The sequence below is a fragment of the Trichomycterus rosablanca genome, chromosome 1 (assembly GCF_030014385.1).
Source record: "Trichomycterus rosablanca isolate fTriRos1 chromosome 1, fTriRos1.hap1, whole genome shotgun sequence".
Lineage (NCBI taxonomy): Eukaryota > Metazoa > Chordata > Actinopteri > Siluriformes > Trichomycteridae > Trichomycterus > Trichomycterus rosablanca.
In genome coordinates, this window is record NC_085988.1 from 45,855,299 (window position 1) to 45,878,143 (window position 22,845).

Consider the following 22,845-nt stretch of genomic DNA (forward strand, 5'->3'; position numbering starts at 1 on the left):
TTGTTTCTACACTCACTGTCCATTTTATCAGCTCCACTTACCATGTAGAGGCACTTTAAAGTTCTACAATTACTGACTGTAGTCCATCTGTTTCTCTACATACCTTTTATACCTGCTTTCACCCTATTCTTCAATGGTCAGGACCCCCACAGGACCACCACAGGGCAGGTATTATTTAGGTGGTGGATCATTCTCAACACTACAGTGACACAGACATGGTGGTGGTGTGTTAGTGTGTGTTGTGCCACCACCATGTCAGTGTCACTGCAGTGCTGAGAATAATCCACCACCTAAATAATACCTGCCCTGTGGTGGTCCTGTGGGGGTCCTGACCATTGAAGAACAGCATGTAGCATGTAGAGAAACAGATGGACTACAGTCAGTAATTGTAGAACTACAAAGTGCTTTTATATGGTTAGTGAAGCAGATAAAATGGACAATGTGTGTAGAAACAAGGAGGTGGTTTTAATGTTATAGCTTATCAGTGTATTTCTAACATATACAGTACATGTAAATTTTAATATTTACTTATACATTTTAATGTTTATACATTGTTAGTTCCATTGCAATATTATATTAGTTTGATTAAGCCAATGTTCTATCCTAAAATTATTTCCAATCCTAAATAATATCATAATATATCATTTTGTAAGTTTTTTTAAGGAATGTTCTTCTAAATAATGCAGAGCAAATGCTTTATTTATTGCATATTTCACAGTGAATCACAGTCTATACCAACCACTAAGGCGAAATACTAAATATTTGGACACCCTACCAACAAGATCTATAAGCTAAACCTAAAACGTAAGGAGCAAACAAAACCACAGGCTGTTTGTGTTCACCCCTATTCAACACAATCCACTAGATTATTTCTCCTAAAATATGTAAATCTAATATCACATTATATTCTCAGAAGATACATCCCAACATTATATTGCAAATTATAATCATTGCCCATTTTCTCTTTCTCAAGGTCAACCTGATCACCATCTCAGCTAGGGTGAAAATCACACTGGCTTCACTAGTCATGATTTGTACATTTATTCTCCATTATTTTCCATGAGCAACTGTGTACCCGGCAGGGTAGGAGTTATTATGAAACACCCTGCACCCTCCTCTCCTTTTCTTTGCCCAACATGAAGTCCTCTCCTCCTTATACCATCACCCCCTGCAATCTTCCAAGCTGTCACAGCAGACTGGGCCACCTTCCTCATTGCCAAGGCACTGCAGGACCAGATCCGGCCTTTGGGGCTGACTATGCCCCTTGCTCAAGCTGCCACGGACCGGTTCCTTCCTCCACAAATGTTATCTAAATGCTAAGCACATTAGTACTCGCTGGCAAAATCTCATTGTACACAGGGTGCGCTCGGAGAGCGGACACCTTGCTGGTTTGGAGTGTGAAGCGATTGCAGGCTGTAATGCCTAGCGAACAGGAACGTGAGCCTATTTCGCTGTGTTTGATTTGAGGAGCTGGGAGGCACTCTTTAGGGGCTGGCAAAGCCTGAGATACGGGGGGATTTAACACAACCAGTGATAGAAAGTACACATCATAAACAGATGGCGCTCATATCAGTCCTCAGTACACTGTTGATTTAGAGCTCTCAGATGAAGGCAGATCATGCGTTAAGAGATTCTACAACCGCTCTTGCACAAACCCTATCAAAGTCCTGATCTTTCTTACATTACAGAGCGAATGTAAATATTTGGAAATGTTACTTTTGAGAGGTTTTTAGACCACCCAGGATATTTCCTGGTTTTTGATAAGGGTTTTTATGCTGGGGTCTTAGGTGGTGTGGACTTGGGTGGAAGGGTTTAAAGTACAGTACATGTAGATGATAGTAATGGCAGTAATAAACTCCATTTAGCGAAAATGCATATGCTAAGTGTATAAAGACTAGGTATTGAGAAAGTAAGTAAGCATACTGTCAGTAAACACATCATCTTGCTAAGAAAATATGTAATTAGAATGAAGTAGCTACATTTGCTACAATTAATATGCTACATTTAGTTTAATAATTATGATATGAATTGGGAACCTAAAATTAGTCTTGACTGTTTGGAAGTTTATTCCATCTCTCAAAAGAGAGACAGAAGATGAAGTGGCTACTATGTTTAGTTTCTTACTCACAGTAGCAACATTTAGGACTGACTGTTGTATTTACTATACGGTTATTCTAAACTTTAATTGTGGTTGGCCTTATCTGAACAGAATAAATCTTTCTGTGAACTACAGTTGCAAATGTCATGTTACTAACTGCACCAGTAGCACTTAAGCAAATACAATTTGGCCTTTAATGCTTTACAAACCATTTAAAGCCACTGTAAAGAGAAGGTAGGGTTAGCGTAGCTCATTGTCTGGTGAAACACTGCTAAGAGATTTTAAAGGAGATGCAAGGAGTTATGATGCAAGGTAGAACATTTAAGAACAACAAGTGTTATGCTACAAGTTGTTTAATAATAATAATAATAATAATAGGTGCTTGGGTGGCGCAATAGTCTATTATTATCGGTAGACCACCACCACTTGGTACTGGGTTCTCAGCAGAGCTATCAGCCGGGCGTCTGCACAGACCTTGTTGGCTATGTCTGGAGGGAGGGGGGTATGGCTGAAGCCTTGTGATAGACTGGTGCCCTGTCCAAGATATTCCTTCTTTCCACTCAGTATTTTTGGGTGTAACCAGACCTGCTGCATTCCTTTTTTTTCTATTTTATTTCTGCATTTTCTCCCATTTTCTCCCAGTCTAGCATAGTCAATTTGTTTTCCGCTGCTGGGGGATCCCTGATTGCAGTCGAGGTGGGTATATTTCTGCTCACACCTCCTCCGACCCGCGCACAGCCCTTAGCAAAACCCTTTTTCACCTATACACTTTGCACAGGCTCCTCTCTATCTGCCAATCAGTGTCCTTACACAGCCTTTGAAGACCCCACCCACATAGTCCAGTCATTCCCTCCTAGCAGAGACGTGTCTGCTGCAGGCACTTCCAGTTATGTCGGCTAGATGGCGCCCAGCCGACCGGTGGTAACACCGAGTTTCGAACTGAGAAGTAAAAGTAGCAATAGAGAGTGCTGTAATCTGAGCACAATTTAGGAATGACACATGTACATATAAGGGTTAAATTTTTTTAATACTTTAATGTACAGTATCAGAAATTCTGAGAGATATAAAATGCTGTCCAGTTCACACTGATCAGATTTCTTTGACCCAAATGCCTTTTGCATAATCCTGATACTTGATAGATCAGCAATGTTTATTTGGGGCCATAAAATCAAAAGCTTGTGTTTTTTGTGAGAGGAAACCAAAGGACAATGCTGAGCTGTTCTAAAGCGAAAGGCAGTGGAACTCTGGAGTAGCCATGCAGCATTTTTATTTTAATGTCAGTTTAAGTGCATACACACGTGTCTGTTTATTTCTAGAATGGAGTGCAATTATTAGACACTGTACATTTAGAAAAAAGTTGGGACAAAGGCAGAATAGGATAACGAGTGACCAAAGTCTGAAGCTTGCAACAAGCTCAAAGTTAGGGTAGACGCATATTTACCACTAAGTTTGTTTATATAAAAAAAAATACAATGTAATTGATCAGTGATTAGTTCAGGAGAGTAAACAAATCACAGCTTCTTCTTTTTCTTTGTCCATACTGTTCCAGAAAGGGGGGGTGGGGGGGATGCTTCGGCATGGTGGCTAAGTGGGTAGCACTATTGCCTCACAGCAAGAAGGTCCTGGGTTCGATCCCCCCGTGGGGCGGTCCAGGTCCTTTCTGTGTGGAGTTTGCATGTTCTCCCCGTGCCTGTGTGGGTTTACTCCGGGTGCTCCGGTTTCCTCCCACAGTCCAAAGACATGCAAGTGAGGTGAATTGGAGACACTAATTTGTCCCAGCCTGTGTTTGATATAAAACTTATAAACTGATGAGCCTTGTGTGGTGAGTGGCTACTGTTCCTGTCATGAGTGTAACCAAAGGTGTAAAACTAGACGTTAAAATCCTAAACAAACAAACAAATCCAGAAATGGGGTTCATAATTTGGTTAATATTAATTTAATGACTATTATGTACAGTGGATAGACAAGGTCTACACACCACTGTTACGATTTCAGGTTTTTGTGATAAAAGGGGACACCCTTTTATAATTGTTGATGTGGCTGTGATCATAATGAACCAATCACAATCAAACTCATGGTAAATAGTAGTCAATACACTCCTGTCATCAATTAAAGTGACTCTGATTAACCTCATAAAGTTCAGCTTCTCTGGTAGGATTTTCCTGACATTTACTTAGTTGCATCTTACAGAGAAGTCGCAGTCCACAAAGAGCTTATAAAGAATCAAAGAAGACTTATTGTTAAAAGGTATCATTCAGGGGAAGGGTATAAAACTTTCCAAGGCATTACAAGTACCATGGAATACAGTGAAAACAGTAATCAACAAGTGAATAAAATATGGCTTAACACTGACATTACCAAGAACTGGACGTCCCTCCAAAATTGATAAAAAGACAAGAAGAAAACTGGTCCAGGAGGCTGCCAAGTGACCTACAGCAACATTAAAGGTGTCGCATACATTTCTGGCAGTTACTGGTTGTGTAATACTTGTGATATTCTTTCTATATCTGTGCTGTGGGCAAGGGTGTCAAGAAAAACATCCAAGCCCTGCTACATTTTTAAAAAACCTACATCATGTCTAAAAATCTGTGAGGTGACCTGAAGATCGCTGTGCACAGGAGATGCCCTCGCAGTCTGACAGATTTGGAGCACTTTTGCAAGGACGAGTGGGCAAAGATTGCCAAGTCAAGTGCCATGCTGATAGACTTCTACCCAAAAAGATTGAATGTTGTCATAAAATCAAAAGGTGCTTCAACAAATAGTTTGAGGGTGTGCGTATCCATCTTATTTTTATCCGGGCTTTGAACAGGCACCTCAATAGCTAGGATGATTCAGCCATGGAAGAAGTGTCAGAAGGTCAGAAGAAGGCTCACAGTAAACATTTCGATTGTATGTTGATAACACTATGTATTTGTGCACACTATTTATTTAAATATATGTTTTCACATTTATTACATTATTATTATGTTAAAATACTAAACTATATAATTAGGAGCGGCGTCTACAAACTTTTGCCATATAGTGTATGTTTGTTTGTTTATTAGGATTTTAACGTCATGTTTTACACTTTGATTACATTCATGACAGGAACGGTAGTTACTCATTACACAAGATTCATCAGTTCACAAGGTTATATCAAACAGTCATGGACAATTTTGTATCTGCAATTCACCTCACTTGCATGTCTTTGGACTGTGGGAGGAAACCGGAGCACCAGGAGGAAACCCACACAGACATGGGGAGAACATGCAAACTCCCTCCACACAGAAAGACCCGGACCGCCCCACCTGGGGATCAAACCCAGGATCTTCTTGCTGTGAGGCGTGCCGCCCCGCCATATAGTGTATGTAATGACAGTCCTAGCATTTTAATTATATCATGAGAGCTTTATTTTGCCTTAAGTCTAACTTGACTGTGGACAGTGTGACTTTAAATCTAACAGCATTTAATTCATGGAAGATTTTTTTTGTAGTCCATGAATTACATCTAACCCTGAAGTCAAATGCTTCCTTTTTTTTTTTTTTTTTTTTTTTTTTCAATTTTCTATTTTCCTCCACTTTTTACCCAAATTTTTCTCCTCTAATCTAGTCCTTTCCAATTGTGTCCTCTATACTGATTTGACCCTTCACCGCTGACTGAGGACGCCTCTCAACTGACATGCGCCCCCTCCGGTACGTACAGTCAGTACAGACTGCATTTTTCACCTGCACGAGTCGAGTTCATACATCGACGGACACTGTGTACGGAGGGCCACACCCCCATCAGCATTATTCTTCAGCCCTGTGCAGGCGCCATCAGTCAGCCAGCAGGGGCTGCAGTCGCACCAGTTATAAGGACCTATGATTCGAGTTTTTTACCCTCTAACCCTATGAACAACAGCCAATCATTGTTCATGCAGCCTCCCAGCCCAGTCGGAAGGCAGAGCTGAAATTCGATACGATGTATTCGAAACCCCAACTCTGGTGTGCTAGCGTACTTTACCGCTGCGCCACCTGAGTGGCAGTCAAATGCTTTCTTAAAGTGGATAAGGTTACAGTATAAGGTATTCGTATTTTTGGGTTTACGAATTTGGCAATAGGCCATTGGTCTGTGTACTTTTTATGTGGAACATCTAAGTTATAATATATGTATTTTACCCTACAGTAAACTTTTAAAATAACTTGAATTAGTAAAAAGCTTTCTGGACAAAAATATGTTGTTTTTTTTTCAGAATTTTTCAGCAAAAATTATTAAGGTGCAGATATCTCATATTTCGGGCTTATATGACCTCTGGTTGCAGTAAGATATGGGAAACATCTGTAGCAGGCGAGAGTTCAAGTTCTCTGTAAATCATGGCTGGGTCCGATTTCTGCTTTCAGGCTGAATAATGACCTGCCTGGCTGTACTAACTCTGCTGAAATGACTCTATGATTCTCCTGCACTGCATGCTGGGTTGTGATAACACTGGTGCTTTTCTCTTTGACTAACAGCAAGACTTAGATTTCAGGAACATAAATTACCATCTCTATTACTGCATTTTCACTTTCCTGTTAAGGTATATGGTGGCACTGGAAAACAAACAGTGTCATTACTGTTCTGTGCGCTGCTAGGAATGAAGAGTTTCCTGTTGGGAGAAGTTCATAGAAGGGTGGATATGGCTGTCATTTCCTGAATGAATGCCAAAGGAAGTCATCAACTAAACAGGAAAGGGGACACATGATTGGAGAGATAGTGATGATACCTTAGCTGTGTATAGCAATTGCCCTTAAGAGGACAAAGAAAATGACGTTGGCTGGATTGTTAGGTAGATGAATTACCAGCGACTTGAATTTCACTTTCCCACTTTCAAATCCTTCAGCACAGCTGTCAACATTCCTAGTGCTCTGGGCTACATGAGTCTCTTTTTATTTGCTTGTGTGAAGGTACATAAATAATTAAATGGAGCTGGTAATTGGCCTTTCACGGTAATTAGGCTTTGGCTGTCAGCTAATCCAATGCCTTTCTCTTGTCAGAGGAGTCTAAACCGAGCACTGTAATTACTATTATCTGTGGGGGTTGTTGACACAACAATAATCCCGTCCTTAGCGAGCCTATCATGGCACTGCATGGCCGCCCTCTTTTTGGTAACTTCTTTTCAGAAATAGGATTTAAAATAAATAGTGTCGGCTTCGCCATGGACAGCTTCACCTGTTTTAGAATTTTGCGCTTGGTGAATCTTATCATATTTTCATTAACCAAGCTGTTTGACTTTTGCCTGTTAGTGGTGTGAGGCCCAGCCTTAATCTGCTGTATTGGACATCTCAGCGGGATTTCTAGTGCCACAGTAATCCTGTTGTTTAATTCATAGCTAAGTCCAGGGTGATATAGCTGGTGGTTGTGTGCCTGCCTATCAGTCTGTCTGTGAGAGATTGGATTCTCCAACCCAGTGGTTCCCCCTATTCTGTGTGCTTTTTTATCTATCTTGTGAAGAATCAAATGTACAAAATGGAGCATCTTTTTATAAGAATTATTTATCCTGGTCAGGGTCACCAAGTTACAGCAATGTTCGAGCAATCTAATTAAATAATTAAATCTCAAACAAGACAGGAATTCATCCTGGACTGGTGTCAATCCATCAATAAGCACTTGTTGCAATTGTTTACTCACACATTTACTCACTAACTCACACAGTCACACTTAAAGCCAATTTACAGCATCCACTCCACACTGTTGCTATGTTTTTGGAAGACAAGGGAAAACTGTGAACCTAATGAAAACCTTCTGTTCAAACACAGAAATAATATGTAAAGCTCCTTACACCGACCAAAGATGAGGATCAAACTCAGATTACCAGGAACCATGTAGCTGTGTGTTATTTTTAAAAATACTATATGAACAGTGAAACAGCATGGTATGGGGTGCTTCTCAGCAGCAGGGACAGGAAAAAGAGTTAAGAATTGGGGTAATGGATGAATGGTAATAGACTGTGGCTGCAGTACACCTTTCAACTTGACAATGACCCGAAGTATACATACAAAACAACATTGGCGTGAGTTAGGGACAACAAACTACTCTAAATGTCTTAGAGTGTCCTAGCCAAAGCTTAGACTTGTTGAACATCTGCGTAGAGACCCAAGGATACAATAAGATTTCATTGTTAATTTCTGTGTGAAAATTCGACTGTTACAGCAGCTCCAGCAAAAAGTAAATACAGATAAAGATAGAGTATATAATATAGGTTAAAAAAAAAAAATATATATATAGACTATATAAGGACAATTACTATTCAACACTAGTAGGGCAAAATATAGCACTAAGTATATAGGACCAGCAACTAGGTTGTACTGTACTGGAAAATATATTGAGTATAAAGAGTATATATACATATACACTGACAAGGCATAACATTATGACTACTGACAGGTGAAGTGAATAACACTGATTATCTCTTCATCACGGCACCTGTTAGTGGGTGGGATATATTAGACAGCAAGTGAACATTTTATCCTCAAAGTTGATGTGTTAGAAGCAGGAAAAATGGACAAGCATAAGGATTTGAGCAAGTTTGACAAGGGCCAAATTGTGATGGCTAGAGTACTGGGTCAGAGCATCTCCAAAACTGCAGCTCTTGTGGGGTGTTCCCGCTCTGCAGTGGAAAGTATCTATCAAAAGTGGTCCAAGGAAGGAACAGTGGTAAACCGGTGACAGGGTCATGGGCAGCCAAGACTCATTGATGCAGGTGGAAAGTGAAGGCTGGCCCGTGTGGTCGGATCCAACAGACGAGCTACTGTAGCTCAAATTGCTGAAGAAGTTAATGCTGGTTCTGATAGAAAAATTTCGGAATACACAGTGCATCACAGTTGCAGGGCTGTTTTGGCAGCAAAAGGGAGACCAACACAATATTAGGAAGGTGGTCATAATGTTATGCCTAATCGTGTATATGTGCTGTGTTTAATGTTGGAAGTTCACAGACACTTGCCATCCAGTCTAACAGAGCTTAGGAGAATGTGCTATGAATAATTTGATCTACTGCCTAAATCCAGTTGGTAAAGGTTGTAGCACTGTAGCAAAAAAACTTGCAGTTATGATTGCTGCCTACATAATATTTAAAACAGTGGTCCCTAACCACCTGGCCGGTACCGGTCCGTGGGTAATTTACTGCTAGGAAAAGAGACAGAAAGAAAGAAGCAATGAAAACACTGCTTCCATTTCTAACATCCTATCTTTTTGAAGCGGGGTTTTCTGCAGTGACGGCAACCAAAACAAGTTACAAGGTAGACTGGACATAAGGAACACACTTGGGGTGTTATTGTCTCCTATCACCCTTAGGTGGGAGTGGCTCGTTGCAGCGAAAAAAGCTCATGGTTCCCACTGATTTTCCATCATTGGTGAGTAGTATTGTTGTGCATTTTGTGTTTTTTATTATGCTTATTGTTTAATTTTACTTTATATTCCCCCACCCCCCGGTCTGTGAAATTATATCTTATATGGAACTGATCCATGGTTCAAAAAGGGTTGGGGACCGCTGATTTAAAGAGTATATTTAATACTTTATCATTATGGTTGTGGTTGGATAAGTAAAAATGGCAGTTATACATGAAACAAGAAAATAGATTCAGCCATACTTTTGTAAAAGTCATAGCCCAGAAGTCATCCAAAGCATCCTGTCTCCAGAGTGGATTTTTTAAAATATCTTTCTCTTATCAGTACACTGATCTGCTGAGAGTCTATCTTTGGCTTAGTGGAAATGGAGTTGAGGAGTACTGGCATGAAATAAATACTACATGTTTCTGAGAGATAAATATAAAGATGATGGATCTTTTTGCCTGGCAGTGGAGGCCTGCATAGCAAGTAAGCTAGGAGCTTATGGTTTCGATGGTAAAAGAATCATGCATGATTGTGTGTGAGCTGAATGATAAAAGTGCAATTGCACTGGATTTGAATTAAACATGCCACACTTTTAGCATGATGGGCATATTGCAGGGTGAGCAAATGACTTTTTAAGTGGGGTATTTATGGGAAAATATTGCATTCATTTGATTATAATAAAGTGTCCGTTGTGTTGGGAATGGATGGTAGGAAGAGCAGGCGACAGTTCAAGGCAATAACTGTCTGCACATCTCGCTCTCGGCTAAATAAGGTGGCTTTCCGAGATTAGCTGGTTTTTGTGCACTGCAGAGAGCTGGGACAATATGGTAAAGAGAAGTAATAACGAAATATATCTGTTTTTATAGAGCCTTCATGACAGGCTTATGTCAGGGAGGCAGCATAAAGAGTGGGGATGGGGTGTAAAGCGATATTATGGCCCATTAGACAGGGCAGAGCACGGAGCACTCGGTGGTTACCACTGATTGTAGGTAATGGAGCCCATCACTTTACTGCTGATCTCCATCCGTGCAGCTCCACAATCCGACCACAGGCCCATCCCTCAGAGCAATTGCTCATAGTACGACCTCTCTCGTTCTGTCTTCCACTCTGTTTCTCCTCCCGTCTGAAACTGATACTGTTAGAAAATGATGTCGCAGCTTGTCAGGGTCATTTGGAGCTCATTGTTGAAGGAAGTATTTGGCTTTCTCTGGTATTGCTGCTGTGAAGGTGAACTTGCACATCTCCACGTCTGTTTATAGCACACCGATTTAGACCTGGTCTGCACTAACAGCTGTAACAGTTTTCTTTCCACACTAGAATAGCATTTTGACCCCTACCAAATACATTTTATTAGGAAAATCATAATAATATTGGATAGAAACCTCTTCTTTTCTCTACTTGACTGTCAGAGCCGCTAAAAGATTGGAATATTCATTCATTCATTCATTTTCTTGTCCGCTTATCAAAATAGGGGGGGCTTTTTCAATGGCCGCAAGGCACACAGTAACACCCTGGAGGGGACGCCAGTCCATCGCAGGGCAGACACACATACACACACACATTCACTTATAGGGCAATTCAGTGTCTCCAGTTAACCTGACTGCATGTTTTTGGACTGTGGGAGGAAACCGGAGCTCCCGGAGGAAACCCACGCAGACACGGGGGAAAACATGCAAACTCCGCACAGAAAGGACCCGGACCACCCCGCCTGGGGATCGAACCTAGGACCTTCTTGCTGTGAGGCGACAGCGCTACCCACTAAACCACCGTGCCATCCAAGATTGGAATATTCCTTTGAAATTCTTGTAAACATTTATATAATTTATTAACATGAGCCAAAATTTGTCAGCCACATAGTCCAAATCTACTTTTTAGGATTCAGATCTGGTGACTGGGAAGGCCCATATTGACTGATTAAATGGCTGAGTACATTTCCATTTATGGCATTTAGCAGACGCTGTTATCCAAAGAGGCTTACAATTGTAGCTGAGTGCAATTTGGGTAATTGAGCGTTAATGGCCTTGCTCAGGGGCCCAACAGTGGCAGTCTGATTATTAGTACAGTAACTGCTGATCTACCATTGCCCAACAAGGGTGTAGTGCCCTGTAATAACCTGGTGCCCTGTCCACAGCAAATTGTCCTGTAGTCTTTTACCAGTGGACAATTTCTGATCATAAGACACAGTTGGTTTTATATTTTTGATTGGTGTTCTGTTCTCCATCCAGCATTGACAAAACTTCATCATCAGCCATCATAGCCATTGTGCTTTAGTGAGGATTGTTGTAGTCACTAACACTGCATTTCATTTTATTTGCCCCATCAGGTGAAGGCGCTATGCTATTCTGCGCTCAGTACTACTCCTTTATCCATCTAATGGTTCATATATAATGCAGTAAACGTGCTCTGATGTTCTTCTTCAGGCATTTCACAGCAAATATAATATTATCACCCTGCTGGGCTGGAAATGGATTCACTTTCATACACTTGCCTCTCTTTTAAAGCTAACAAAAATGGGTAACCTGGCAATTTCTATCATCCTGCATGAAGTCAGATGTGTTTGCCTCTGATGGTTAGCTTGTAAACCTGATTCTTTTCAGTTATGGTCATCCAATGTGTTTTGTGTGCCTCACGGGAGGAAAGTAGTAATGCTAAATAAACATCATTATCCTAAAGCGTACTCAGATCCTGCAAGGGTTTGTATGTTTTTGTCAGCCTATGGTGGTAAAAAAAGGTGCATTATCCTGTTGTGCTGACACTCAGAGAGGCGTTACCCTCCTGGTGTGGCTAATTTAATAGTCCAGACTGCTTATGCTGAGGCATCTGGCAGCAATGAGTCTGTAGCAATTCTGTTTAACTTGCATTTTCTTAATGTTTGTAGCTTTTTCAGTAAGCCTCTCAACAGTGGGATGGAAGGCAGTGGTTAGCTTCTCTAGTTTTTAAGCATTAGAGGTACTTGCATATGCACTTAGGGCTTTGTAGATAGCCCCCACTTGCCACTGATGCAATTAGCAAAGGTTAAGTGGTCTATTCAGACTGAAAAGGTTTATATGAATGCGCACATCTATGTGTAGAGGAGTTTCGGTAAGCATACGTCTATCACCATTAGCCAGTAATTGGGGAAAATTTAGCATTACATGTGTGTGTTAGTGGTGTACGTTGCGAGAAGCACATTAACGATGAGTCATCAATTAATCTGTAGTTAAAATGATCAGTCTGACTGTGTGAAATTATTTCAATTAGCATCCCCAATTTAAGAACATAGACTTAGCACTATAATTGTACGACACTTAGCAAGTGTACCACAAAAATAATAAGTGCAGACCAGTGATTCTGCTGCATCCTAAATTACATCCTATGTGTAACTATGCCAGTAATAGTGCACTAATTATACATACTTTTTTTTTATTTTTTTTATGTAAACTGAGTTTGTTCTCACGCTCAGGCGACACAGTGGTTAAAACATGCTACCCCACTACAGCTAAGATTCAAAGTTTAAATCTCAGTATTGCTAGCAGCTGCTCGGGGTCTACACAGATATGATTGGCTGAGTCTGTCTGGGGAATATGGCTAAACAGCCTAGCACTGATGGGCGCATTTGTCAGTGTGCTCTTGGTGCTGGTCCCAAGCCCAGATAAAATAAAAAGTAATGCATCATAAAGGGCATGTAGTGTAAAAACTGGGCCAAATCGGGCATGTGGTTCAGAATGATCCACTGTGACGACCCCTATATACGGGAGCAGTCGAAAGAAGATGAAGACCACAGGAATAATAATAAGAATACAGTGGTACCTTGAAACTCGACATCAATTGGTTCTGGGAGTGGCATCGAGTTTAAAAGGTGTTGAGTTTCAAGGTATTTTTTCCATAAGGATGTATGGGAAACCTGTTAATGCGTTCCATGGTCTCGTGGAACTGCATATATTTTAAGCTAATATAAAATAATGGGGTTGTTTTTGACACTTATACACTAAAAATAATATAAAACACCAAAATATAATTGAAAAACAGTTAAATACAATAGAACCTGCCCTTTACCTTTACTTCTTTATTGTTTCCTTATGCTTCTTAATCGTAGAGAAGCTTGATCTTGGAATATCGTATTCCTTTCCGTAAAGGGCATTCACATGAGAAGCGGCAAAACAGCTTTTGCGCTGGAAGTGTGGCGGTGCACAAAGCTTAACGTGACTTATTGTACTAAACAAGGAGTGAGGAATTTCATTAGTGGAGAGAATTTATGAGCAGTAATAATTAAGAGAGTTTTAGTGTTTCTATGTCGTTATTTTAATATATTAAGTCACATTAAGCTTTTTTTAATGATAAGCATTTTAGACTCTCGGAAAAGCTGATTCTTACAATTTCTCAGAACCCCAAGCTATAACACAAGTTTAAAAGTGAAACAGGTGAAAAATCCAGCTAAACACAGATACATGTGGATGCTTTCACAGTGGATTTAACGGTTATTTCACACAAATGCAGATTTGTCTCATATTCGCACTCTGATGACGTCTTATCGCACTGCTCAAGCCCAGGGCTGACGTTGAGTTTTAAAGATTTTGAGTTTAGGGTACGTTGAGTTTTAAAGATTTTGAGTTTAGGGGACGTTGAGTTTTAAAGATTTTGAGTTTAGGGGACGTTGAGTTTTAAAGATTTTGAGTTTAGGGTACGTTGAGTTTTAAAGATTTTGAGTTTAGGGTACGTTGAGTTTTAAAGATTTTGAGTTTAGGGTACGTTGAGTTTTAAAGATTTTGAGTTTAGGGTACGTTGAGTTTTAAAGATTTTGAGTTTAGGGGACGTTGAGTTTTAAAGATTTTGAGTTTAGGGGACGTTGAGTTTTAAAGATTTTGAATTTAGGGTACGTTGAGTTTGCTTTTGTTGTGTAGAGGAAGAAATGCAAGATTTAACCCTTCATCTATACAGGAGAAATGTCATATTACATGCAGTATATAGTTAATTAGATGCTGGTACAAGGCAGTTGTGATAAAAAAAAAAACCAACACTTTGGTTTGGACGTGGCAGCAAAGCAGATATTTATGTCTCAACCTCTGCTAATGGTGCTTACCCCACGCTCTTGCACTATACTGGCTTTTTTGTACCGCATTACACCCACTTCATACATTTCCATCCTATTCCTGTCTATAGAAATTTCTAATGAATGTTATATCTGATGATTGATTAGTCACTTTTAAATATGCAGTATCACAGCAAAAGGGAAACAGTCAAGGATTGTCCACTCTCACACATACAAGAACTGTCTTTAACATAATATTGATAAAGAACATGTCATACTAGCACAGTGTTTTAAACAAACGGTCATTTAGTTAGAAATAGAAAGAGCTATTCTGTGCCATCCACATCTGCCATTTGACCATTTGCTTCCCTCTGCGCATCTACAACTGCTAATACAGGCCTCTACTGTGATTTATTTATTTATTCGATGCATTTATATGTCAGTTGGTCGCCTCACAGCAAGAAGGTCCTGGGTTTGATTCCCAGCTGGAATGGTCCAAGTCCTCCCTTGTGTCATCATGGGTTTCCTCTGGGAGCTCCGGTTTCCTCTCACAGTACAAAGATGTGCAAGTGAGGTGAATTGGAAATACAAAATTGTCCATGACTGTGTTTGACATTAAACTTGTGAACTGATGAATCTTGTGTAACCAGTACCTACCTGAATGTAACCTAAGTGTGTAAAACATGACGTTAAAATCCTAATAAATAAATAAATAAATATGTCAATTGGACCCAGCGTTGTTTTTCGGATCTGACATCGATTTTCTAAGACAGACACGTTGACTAAGCCGAGTGTGTGCTGCACACTAACGTAGTTCTTGTGGACTTGGGTTTAAACCTCGCCTTCAGTCACTTTCTGTAAAGAGCTTTAGCATTTTCCCCCAGTATCTATGTGTGTTTCCCCCAGGTAGCCTGATTTTCTGAAGGTGGATTACATGCATTTAATTAGTTCTGGGTGTGAATGAGGGAGTAAGTGACTGACTTGAAGCTTGAGTGCATATTCTTATATGATAGATTGACACTCCAGGGGGTGTTTCTGCTCGCCCACTGTTTCCAGGTGGCGTCGGCCTACTTTAACCGTGATAAAGCGGTAGGTACAAATGAATGGTTGGATAAATCTGTTTTCTAACAGATTAACACATTTTACACAGTAATGGATGTGAAAGCACCAAAAGAAAGTCAAAGAAGTGCTTCATTATATACTTAATGGACTGGTCCTCGTCTAACCCTGAAAAATGTTTTTTATAATTGACCAATCTACTATATATTTCTATTTCTAGTCTGAACTTTATATGTTTTTGACTTATAAGGAACTGTGTATTTTTTCCCTTTCAGCCACCAGAGTTCACACACTAGTTGCTGTGCCTTCACCCTTAGCCTGTTGTTGCACAGAAAAACCTGCCTATTAACAGAGCCAGAGTGTGCAGCCATCAGTTCGTAGTCTCGCCCCCTTCTCGCGCTATTCTCATGATCACACCCGTGTAATTGCATTTTTCCTCCCCCGGTTCGAATGTGAACATGATGAAAAATGAACACCCCACCCCTCCCATCTTCTCGGGTGGTGGCCGGACTTTCATGTCTGCAAGCAACGAGCGGAGGTTAAATTAATTGGGTCACAGTTTGATAGCGATATCTGCTCGTGGGACCTGGTGCATGCTGGGTGAGATCTTGTTGAGCACACTGCTTGCTGTGGCAGCCACCATGACACAAAGCCACTCTGGAAATTAGAAAATCATAAACTGTCACCGTGCAGCATCTCGGAACTTCACACTACCTGCGCTGCATAATGCACGGCCCATATGAGCGGAACTCACCATCTGATGAAATGCTAAAGAGTGGGGCACTCAGGAACAAAATGCGGTGTTGCTATGGTGTAAACTGAAATGGAAATTGCTAGAAAGTTTAAACTGGATAGAAAGTACAGTGGTACCTTGTAACTCAAAATCTTTGAAACTCGACGTCCTTTATCGAGAAATGTGTTCCCCTAAACTAGACGTTTCCCTTAAAGTTGATGTGTGTGCGACTGTCACTTTGTTTAGCATTTGGCTTGAGCGGTGCAGTAAAATGTCATCAAAGTGCGAATATGAGACGAATCTGCATTTGTGTGGAATAACCATCAAATTCACTCTGAAAGCTCCACATGTATCTGTGTTTAGCTGTTTTTTCCTCCTGTTTCACTTTTAAACTTGTGTTATAGCTCAGGGTGCTGAGAAATTGTAAGAATCAGCTTTTCCGAGAGAGTCTGATCTTTTTTTTTATCGTTAATGTGACAATGTATTAAAAGAACGACATAGAATCACTAAACCTCTCTTAATTATTACTGCTCATAAGTTCTCTCTAATAATGAAATTCCTCACTCGTTGTTTTAGTACAATAAGTCACATTAAGCTTTGTGCACCGCAACACTCCAGAGGAAATAACGGCACAGTCGGCACGAAAGCGATTCTGCCGCTTCTCATGTGAATGCCCTTTACAAAACACAATACAGTATTTCAACATCAGGCATCTCCACGATAAAGAAGTAAAGGTGAAGAGCAGGTTTTATTGTATTTTTATATTGATTTTTATTGTTTTATTTCAGTGTTTTTTATTACATTTGTGTTATTTTTAGTGTATAACTGTCAAAAACAACCCATTATTTTACATTAAATTAAAATACACCAATCAGGCATAACATTATGACCACCTCCTTGTTTCTACACTCACTGTCCATTTTATCAGCTCCACTTACCATATAGGAGCACTTTGTAGTTCTACAATTACTGACTGTAATCTATTTATTTCTCTACATATCTTTTTAACCTGCTTTCACCCTGTTATTCAATGGTCAAGACCCCCACAGAACCACCACAGAGCAGGTATTATTTAGGTGATGGATGATTCTCAGCACTGCAGTGACAATGACATGGTGTTGGTGTGTTAGTGTGTGTTGTGCTGGTATGAGTGGATCAGACACAGCAGCACTGTGTTTTTTAATACCGTGTCCACTCACTGTCCACTCTATTAGACACTCCTACCTAGTTGGTCCACCTCGTAAATTTAAAGTCAGAGACGATCGCTCATCTATTGCTGCCGTTTGGTCATCTTCTAGACCTTCATCAGTGGTGGACTATTCTCAGTCCAGCAGTGACAGTGAGGTGTTTAAAAACTCCATCAGTGCTACTGTGTCTGATCCACTCATACCAGCACAACACACACTAACACACCACCACCATGTCAGTGTTACTGCAGTGCTGAGAATGATCCACCACCCAAATAATACTTACGTTGTAGTGGTTCTGTGGGGATTCTGACCATTGAAGAACAGGGTGAAAGCAGGCTAAAAGAGTATGTAGAGAAACCGATGGACTACAGTCAGTAATTGTAGAACTACAAAGTGCTTCTATATGGTAAGTGGAGCTGATAAAATGGACAGTGAGTGTAGAAACAAGGAGGTGGTCAATACATCCTTATGGAAAAAAAATGCCTTGAAACTCAATGCCTTTTAAACTCAACGCCACTTCCAGAACCAATTGACGTTGAGTTTTAAGGTAGCACTGTACGTCTTTATGTAGGATATGTGCAAATTTTCTTTCTGTGTTTGTCTGGACTGAAAATACGTCTTATTTTGTGTCTGAACCAAGAAAATAAGTGCCTGTTAGTTAAATTGATATTGATCTCAGGTTATGACAATCATTTTTGTTAAAAGAGGGATAAGTGGTAAGTGTCTTTGTAAGGCACCCTAAATATAAACACATGTACACACACACACGCACACATGTACAATTGTGTCTGCTCTTAATGCATACTCTTTACTTTCATTTATCTTCATAGCTCCACCAGACACGTTCACCTCCAGACGAGGCCATCCTCATTCTCACCTCCCCCTGACAGTCACTGCTGACTGAGCAGCAGCTCCCACAAAGACAACGTGTACACACACACACACACACACAGACACACACTGACATGCACAGACGGAAAAGCTCTTGGTCCAACCAACTTCATATAATACATTAGTGCCAAAGTGTTAATTAGACTTGGAGCCAAGAGACGTTGCCATGCTTCCAGCAGTTCTTTTTCATCTCTCATCTCCTCCTTCACATACGCATGCACACCATCACCCTCCAAAGCCCAATGGATGATGTTCCGGCGCGACGCTGTTTGCCAGGGTTGTGCAGGGTGTCGATGCCAGCTGTCACTGCCATGGACCGCGCCCAACCACTGATATTGCTCCCTTTGCTCTTATCTCCTCATTTACTTGCTCCTGTTTATTTATCCCTCACCGGTGTACGCAAAGGCTGCAGATGTTCCCTTAATCATTTTCGCTTACTTTTATGTCCTTTTTCATTCACCGTCATGCTCTTTCTTTCTCGTCATCTGAGGTGTTGCTTTTGTGTCCTGTTGCTCAGCCTGCCGTTCAAAGTGTTCTCCAGGGAGCGGCGACGGGGCCAAGCAGAGTGTGCGCCTACCGTGCCCTGAGTGTTAAACAAGGCCTACACATACACATTCACAGACAACAACACACTCACTTGTTTTTATGCCACCACCCTGCTCTATGCCATGTTGCCTTGCATTCTCAGTATCCACACACATAGCTTCACAACAGCTTCTTTAAATCTCAGTGATAAATGTTCCGAACACCATTCTTCCAAAAGTTGATCAGTTGGTGTTTGATTGCAGTGCTTGATCAGCAGTGTCTGTCCAAAATCTTCTATATGTGTTGAACTGCAGATTTGTTGTATAGCCAAGAAGTTAAACCTTGGTTTCATTAGACAGTAACACATTTCCCACATGCTCTTGGCAGATTTGATGTAGATAGTGGTAGCCTAGTGAGTAGAGCTTTAAATTATCAATTGGAAGATTGTCGTTTCAAATTCAGGCTCTGCTATAGCCACTGTTGGGCCCTTGAGCAAGGCCCTTAACCCTGTCTGCTCCAGGGGCGCCGTACAAGAGCTGACCCTGCATTTATTGTACAGTACACATGTATATGTATATATGACAAGTAAAGGCATTCTTGTAACTGGTCTGAAAACTTTTCACTGTGAAAGCCACAGCATATATGACCATTTAATAACCTCTAATTTTTCCCCCCTAATTTCCTCCCTAATCTAGTCGTATCCAATTACCCTGATTGCATGACGCTTTCTCTCTATTGATGCAACCCTCCACTGCTGACTGAGGTGCGCCACAACTGACACACGCCCCCTCCGACACTTTTGCAGTAGCTGACTGCATTTTTTCACCTGCACGAGGCGAGTTCATATGTGGATCAGCTTTGTGTACGGAGAGCCACACCCTGATCAATGCATTATTCCTCGACTCTGTGCAGACGCCATCAATCAGCCAGCAGAGGTCGCAATTGGTCTGGCTTCCCACCATGTGTGAACAACAGCTAACGGTTGTTCATGTAGACATCTACAATTGTTGGTTAAACAAATTCACGGCCGTGAAAATCCTGTCACGGACCATGAAATGAGCCATTTTCCGTGTAATTTGCAATTTACTGTGAAATTCAAAATTTAAAGTTTGTGTTTAGCGATTTAACATTTTTCATTTGCGTAGCATATGAAATATAAGGCACAATATGCAATATGAGGCGGTCCTAGCAATCATACTACAATTAAGTTAGTGTAACAGACTTTCTGTGGTGTAGTGTGCTGACAATGTTTGGTGTATGTGTTTACGTATTGAGTGCATTTTGTCTCTTTGGGTATTCCATAAAGTGTGCTTCTCTACACACCTGATCATCTCTCTGTAGTTTGTGCTCAATATAACAAGCCAGTAAAGTATTATGCTCCTGATAGTTTGTCTATGTACAATTTATCTCTTTCTTTATAAACTCAGCAGATGCTAAAGATGCTTAGTTACATTCGCAATCGGTTAGACAAAATGTCTAGGATGTCGAAGTCTAAAGCAGCTAAAACACTACTTGGGTATCTAAGTTTGGAAAACTCCCAAATGATTATGAGGACGCAGAGGGGGGTGTCTTTGAGAGGGAGCTATTACATGGCTGTGCTGTGTATTGTAGCTTTCATTGATTCCATCATTCAGTTTATGAGTTGACAGCCATTAAATGTAGCACTTTTCTTTAAAAATCCATGAAATCTGTGATTTTTGAAAAATGAGCTCCGTGAAATTAAGAACATTTTCCCATCAATATAGTAGGGCTCTAATCACACTAGTTGACCCAACTGGTGCCAGTTAAATACCTGGCACAGCATTTTAGAGACATAGAGTCCATTATGGCTGGAATCAATAATTCATGCCTATGCCTGTTTGAGGGCAGTTGGTGCTTAGTGGTTAAGGTACTAGAGTAGTGATCAAAAAGTCAATGGTTCAAGGCCCACCACCACCAAATTCCAAATGTTGGGCTGTAAGCAAGGCCCTTAATCTTCAATTTCTTAAACACTTTATCTGTTAAAAACTTTGCATTTAATAAAAGCATGTGCTAAATACTATAAATGTAAATACCATTGTTTTTGTGTACCACAAAGACACTTATTCACATATTGTGAATATTATAAAGAATGACTAATCTGACCTTTTCACTTGTTTGTACTTTTATAAACCAGTGGCTGTGGTTTATACTCTTACTTAGAGCTTATCTAAGTTCCTAGATTAAGTTTCTGAGATTTTCTTTGTGCCATGTTTTAAAGACCTAGGTCCACTGTGTAATCACACACACTACACCCATCTGAAACCATGTGTACTTGTTATCATTTCAACCACTCAAGTACAGTATTTGGGTTTTCCCCTTTAAGATGTCACCTATCAGTGTAAAACACAAAGCCTTGCACCCAAACTAGGCCAATACAGACAAGGTTTGCAGATTTGTTGCAAATAATGCTTGGGTGCTCAGTGACAGTAATGTGTTCATTATATTGAATTCATTTACCCTATAGGAAGTTCAAATTATAATTAGTGTACTTTTACTGAAAAGTAACAGCCTATTATTTAAGAACCTTTCTCTCCACACCCACCTTCTTGTACAGGAAAAAGCAGCAATTACAGGTTGTAGAAAATCAATTCAGTTTTTTTGGTCATTTAACGCACAGGGATTTTTGTGGTCCATTGCTCAATGTGGCACTTGAAGACCTCCCTGCAGAATTGTGGAGCACCATGACCAAAAAGTTCAACCTTGGTCTCATTAGACCATAACACATTTTCCTGCATGCTTTTGCCAGACTTGATGTAGGTTTTTGCAAAATGTAGTCGGGCTTGGATGTTTTTCTAGTCACCCTACCTCACAGCCCAAACATAAACCGATCAACCATAACATTAAAACCACCTCCTTGTTTTAACACACACTGTCCATTTTATCAGCTCCACTTACCACACAGAAGCACTTTGTAGTTCTACACTTACTGACTGTAGTCCATTTATTTCTCTACATACCTTTTTAGCCTGCTTTCACCCTGTTCTTCAATGGTCAGGACAAGACCACCACAGAGCATGTATTATTAGGGTGGTGGATCATTCTCAGCACTGCAGTGACACAGACATGGTGGTGGTGTGTTAGTGTGTATTGTGCTGGTATGAGTGGATCAGACACAGCAGCGCTGCTGGAGTTTTTAAATACACTCATTGTCCACTATATTAGACACTCCTACCTACAGTGGGGTCAAAAAGTATTTAGTCAGCCACTGATTGTGCAGGTTCTCCTACTTAGAAAGATGAGAGAGGTCTGTAATTTTCATCATAGGTACACTTCAACTATGAGAGACAAAATGAGAAAAAAAAATCCAGGAAATCACATTGTAGGATTTTTAAAGAATTTTTTTGTAAATTATGGTGGAAAATAAGTATTTGGTCACCCACAAACAAGCAAGATTTCTGGCTCTCACAGACCTGTAACTTCTTCTTTAAGAAGCTCTTCTGTCCTCCACTCGTTACCTGTATTAATGGCACCTGTTTGACCTCGTTATCTGTATAAAAGACACTTGTCCACAGCCTCAAACAGTCAGACTCCAAACTCAACCATGGCCAAGACCAAAGAGCTGTCGAAGGACACCAGGAAGAAAATTGTAGACCTGCACCAGGCTGGGAAAAGTGAATCTACAATAGGCAAGCAGGTTGGTGTGAATAAATCAACTGTGGGAGCAATTGTAAGAAAATGGAAGACATACAAGACCATTGATAATCTCCTTCAATCTGGGGCCCCACGCAAGATCTCATCCCGTGGGATCAAAATGATCATGAGAACGGTGAGCAAAAATCCCAGAACTACACGGAGGGACCTGATGAATGACCTGCAGAGAGCTGGGACCAAAGTAACAAAGGCTACCATCAGTAACACACTACGCCGAGAGGGACTCAAATCCTGCAGTGCCAGGCGTGTCCCCCTGCTTAAGCCAGTACATGTCCAGGCCCGTCTGAAGTTTGCCAGAGAGCATATGGATGATCCAGAAGAGGACTGAGAAAATATCATGTGG

At 40.6% G+C, this 22,845-nt stretch overlaps 1 long non-coding RNA gene across 1 annotated transcript in view; it reads left to right on the forward strand.

The window, feature by feature from the left end:
* Positions 1–22,845, forward strand: part of LOC134311851 (uncharacterized) — a 171,842-nt gene that overhangs the window by 89,050 nt on the left and 59,947 nt on the right. The gene's annotated exons all lie outside the window — the stretch shown is intronic.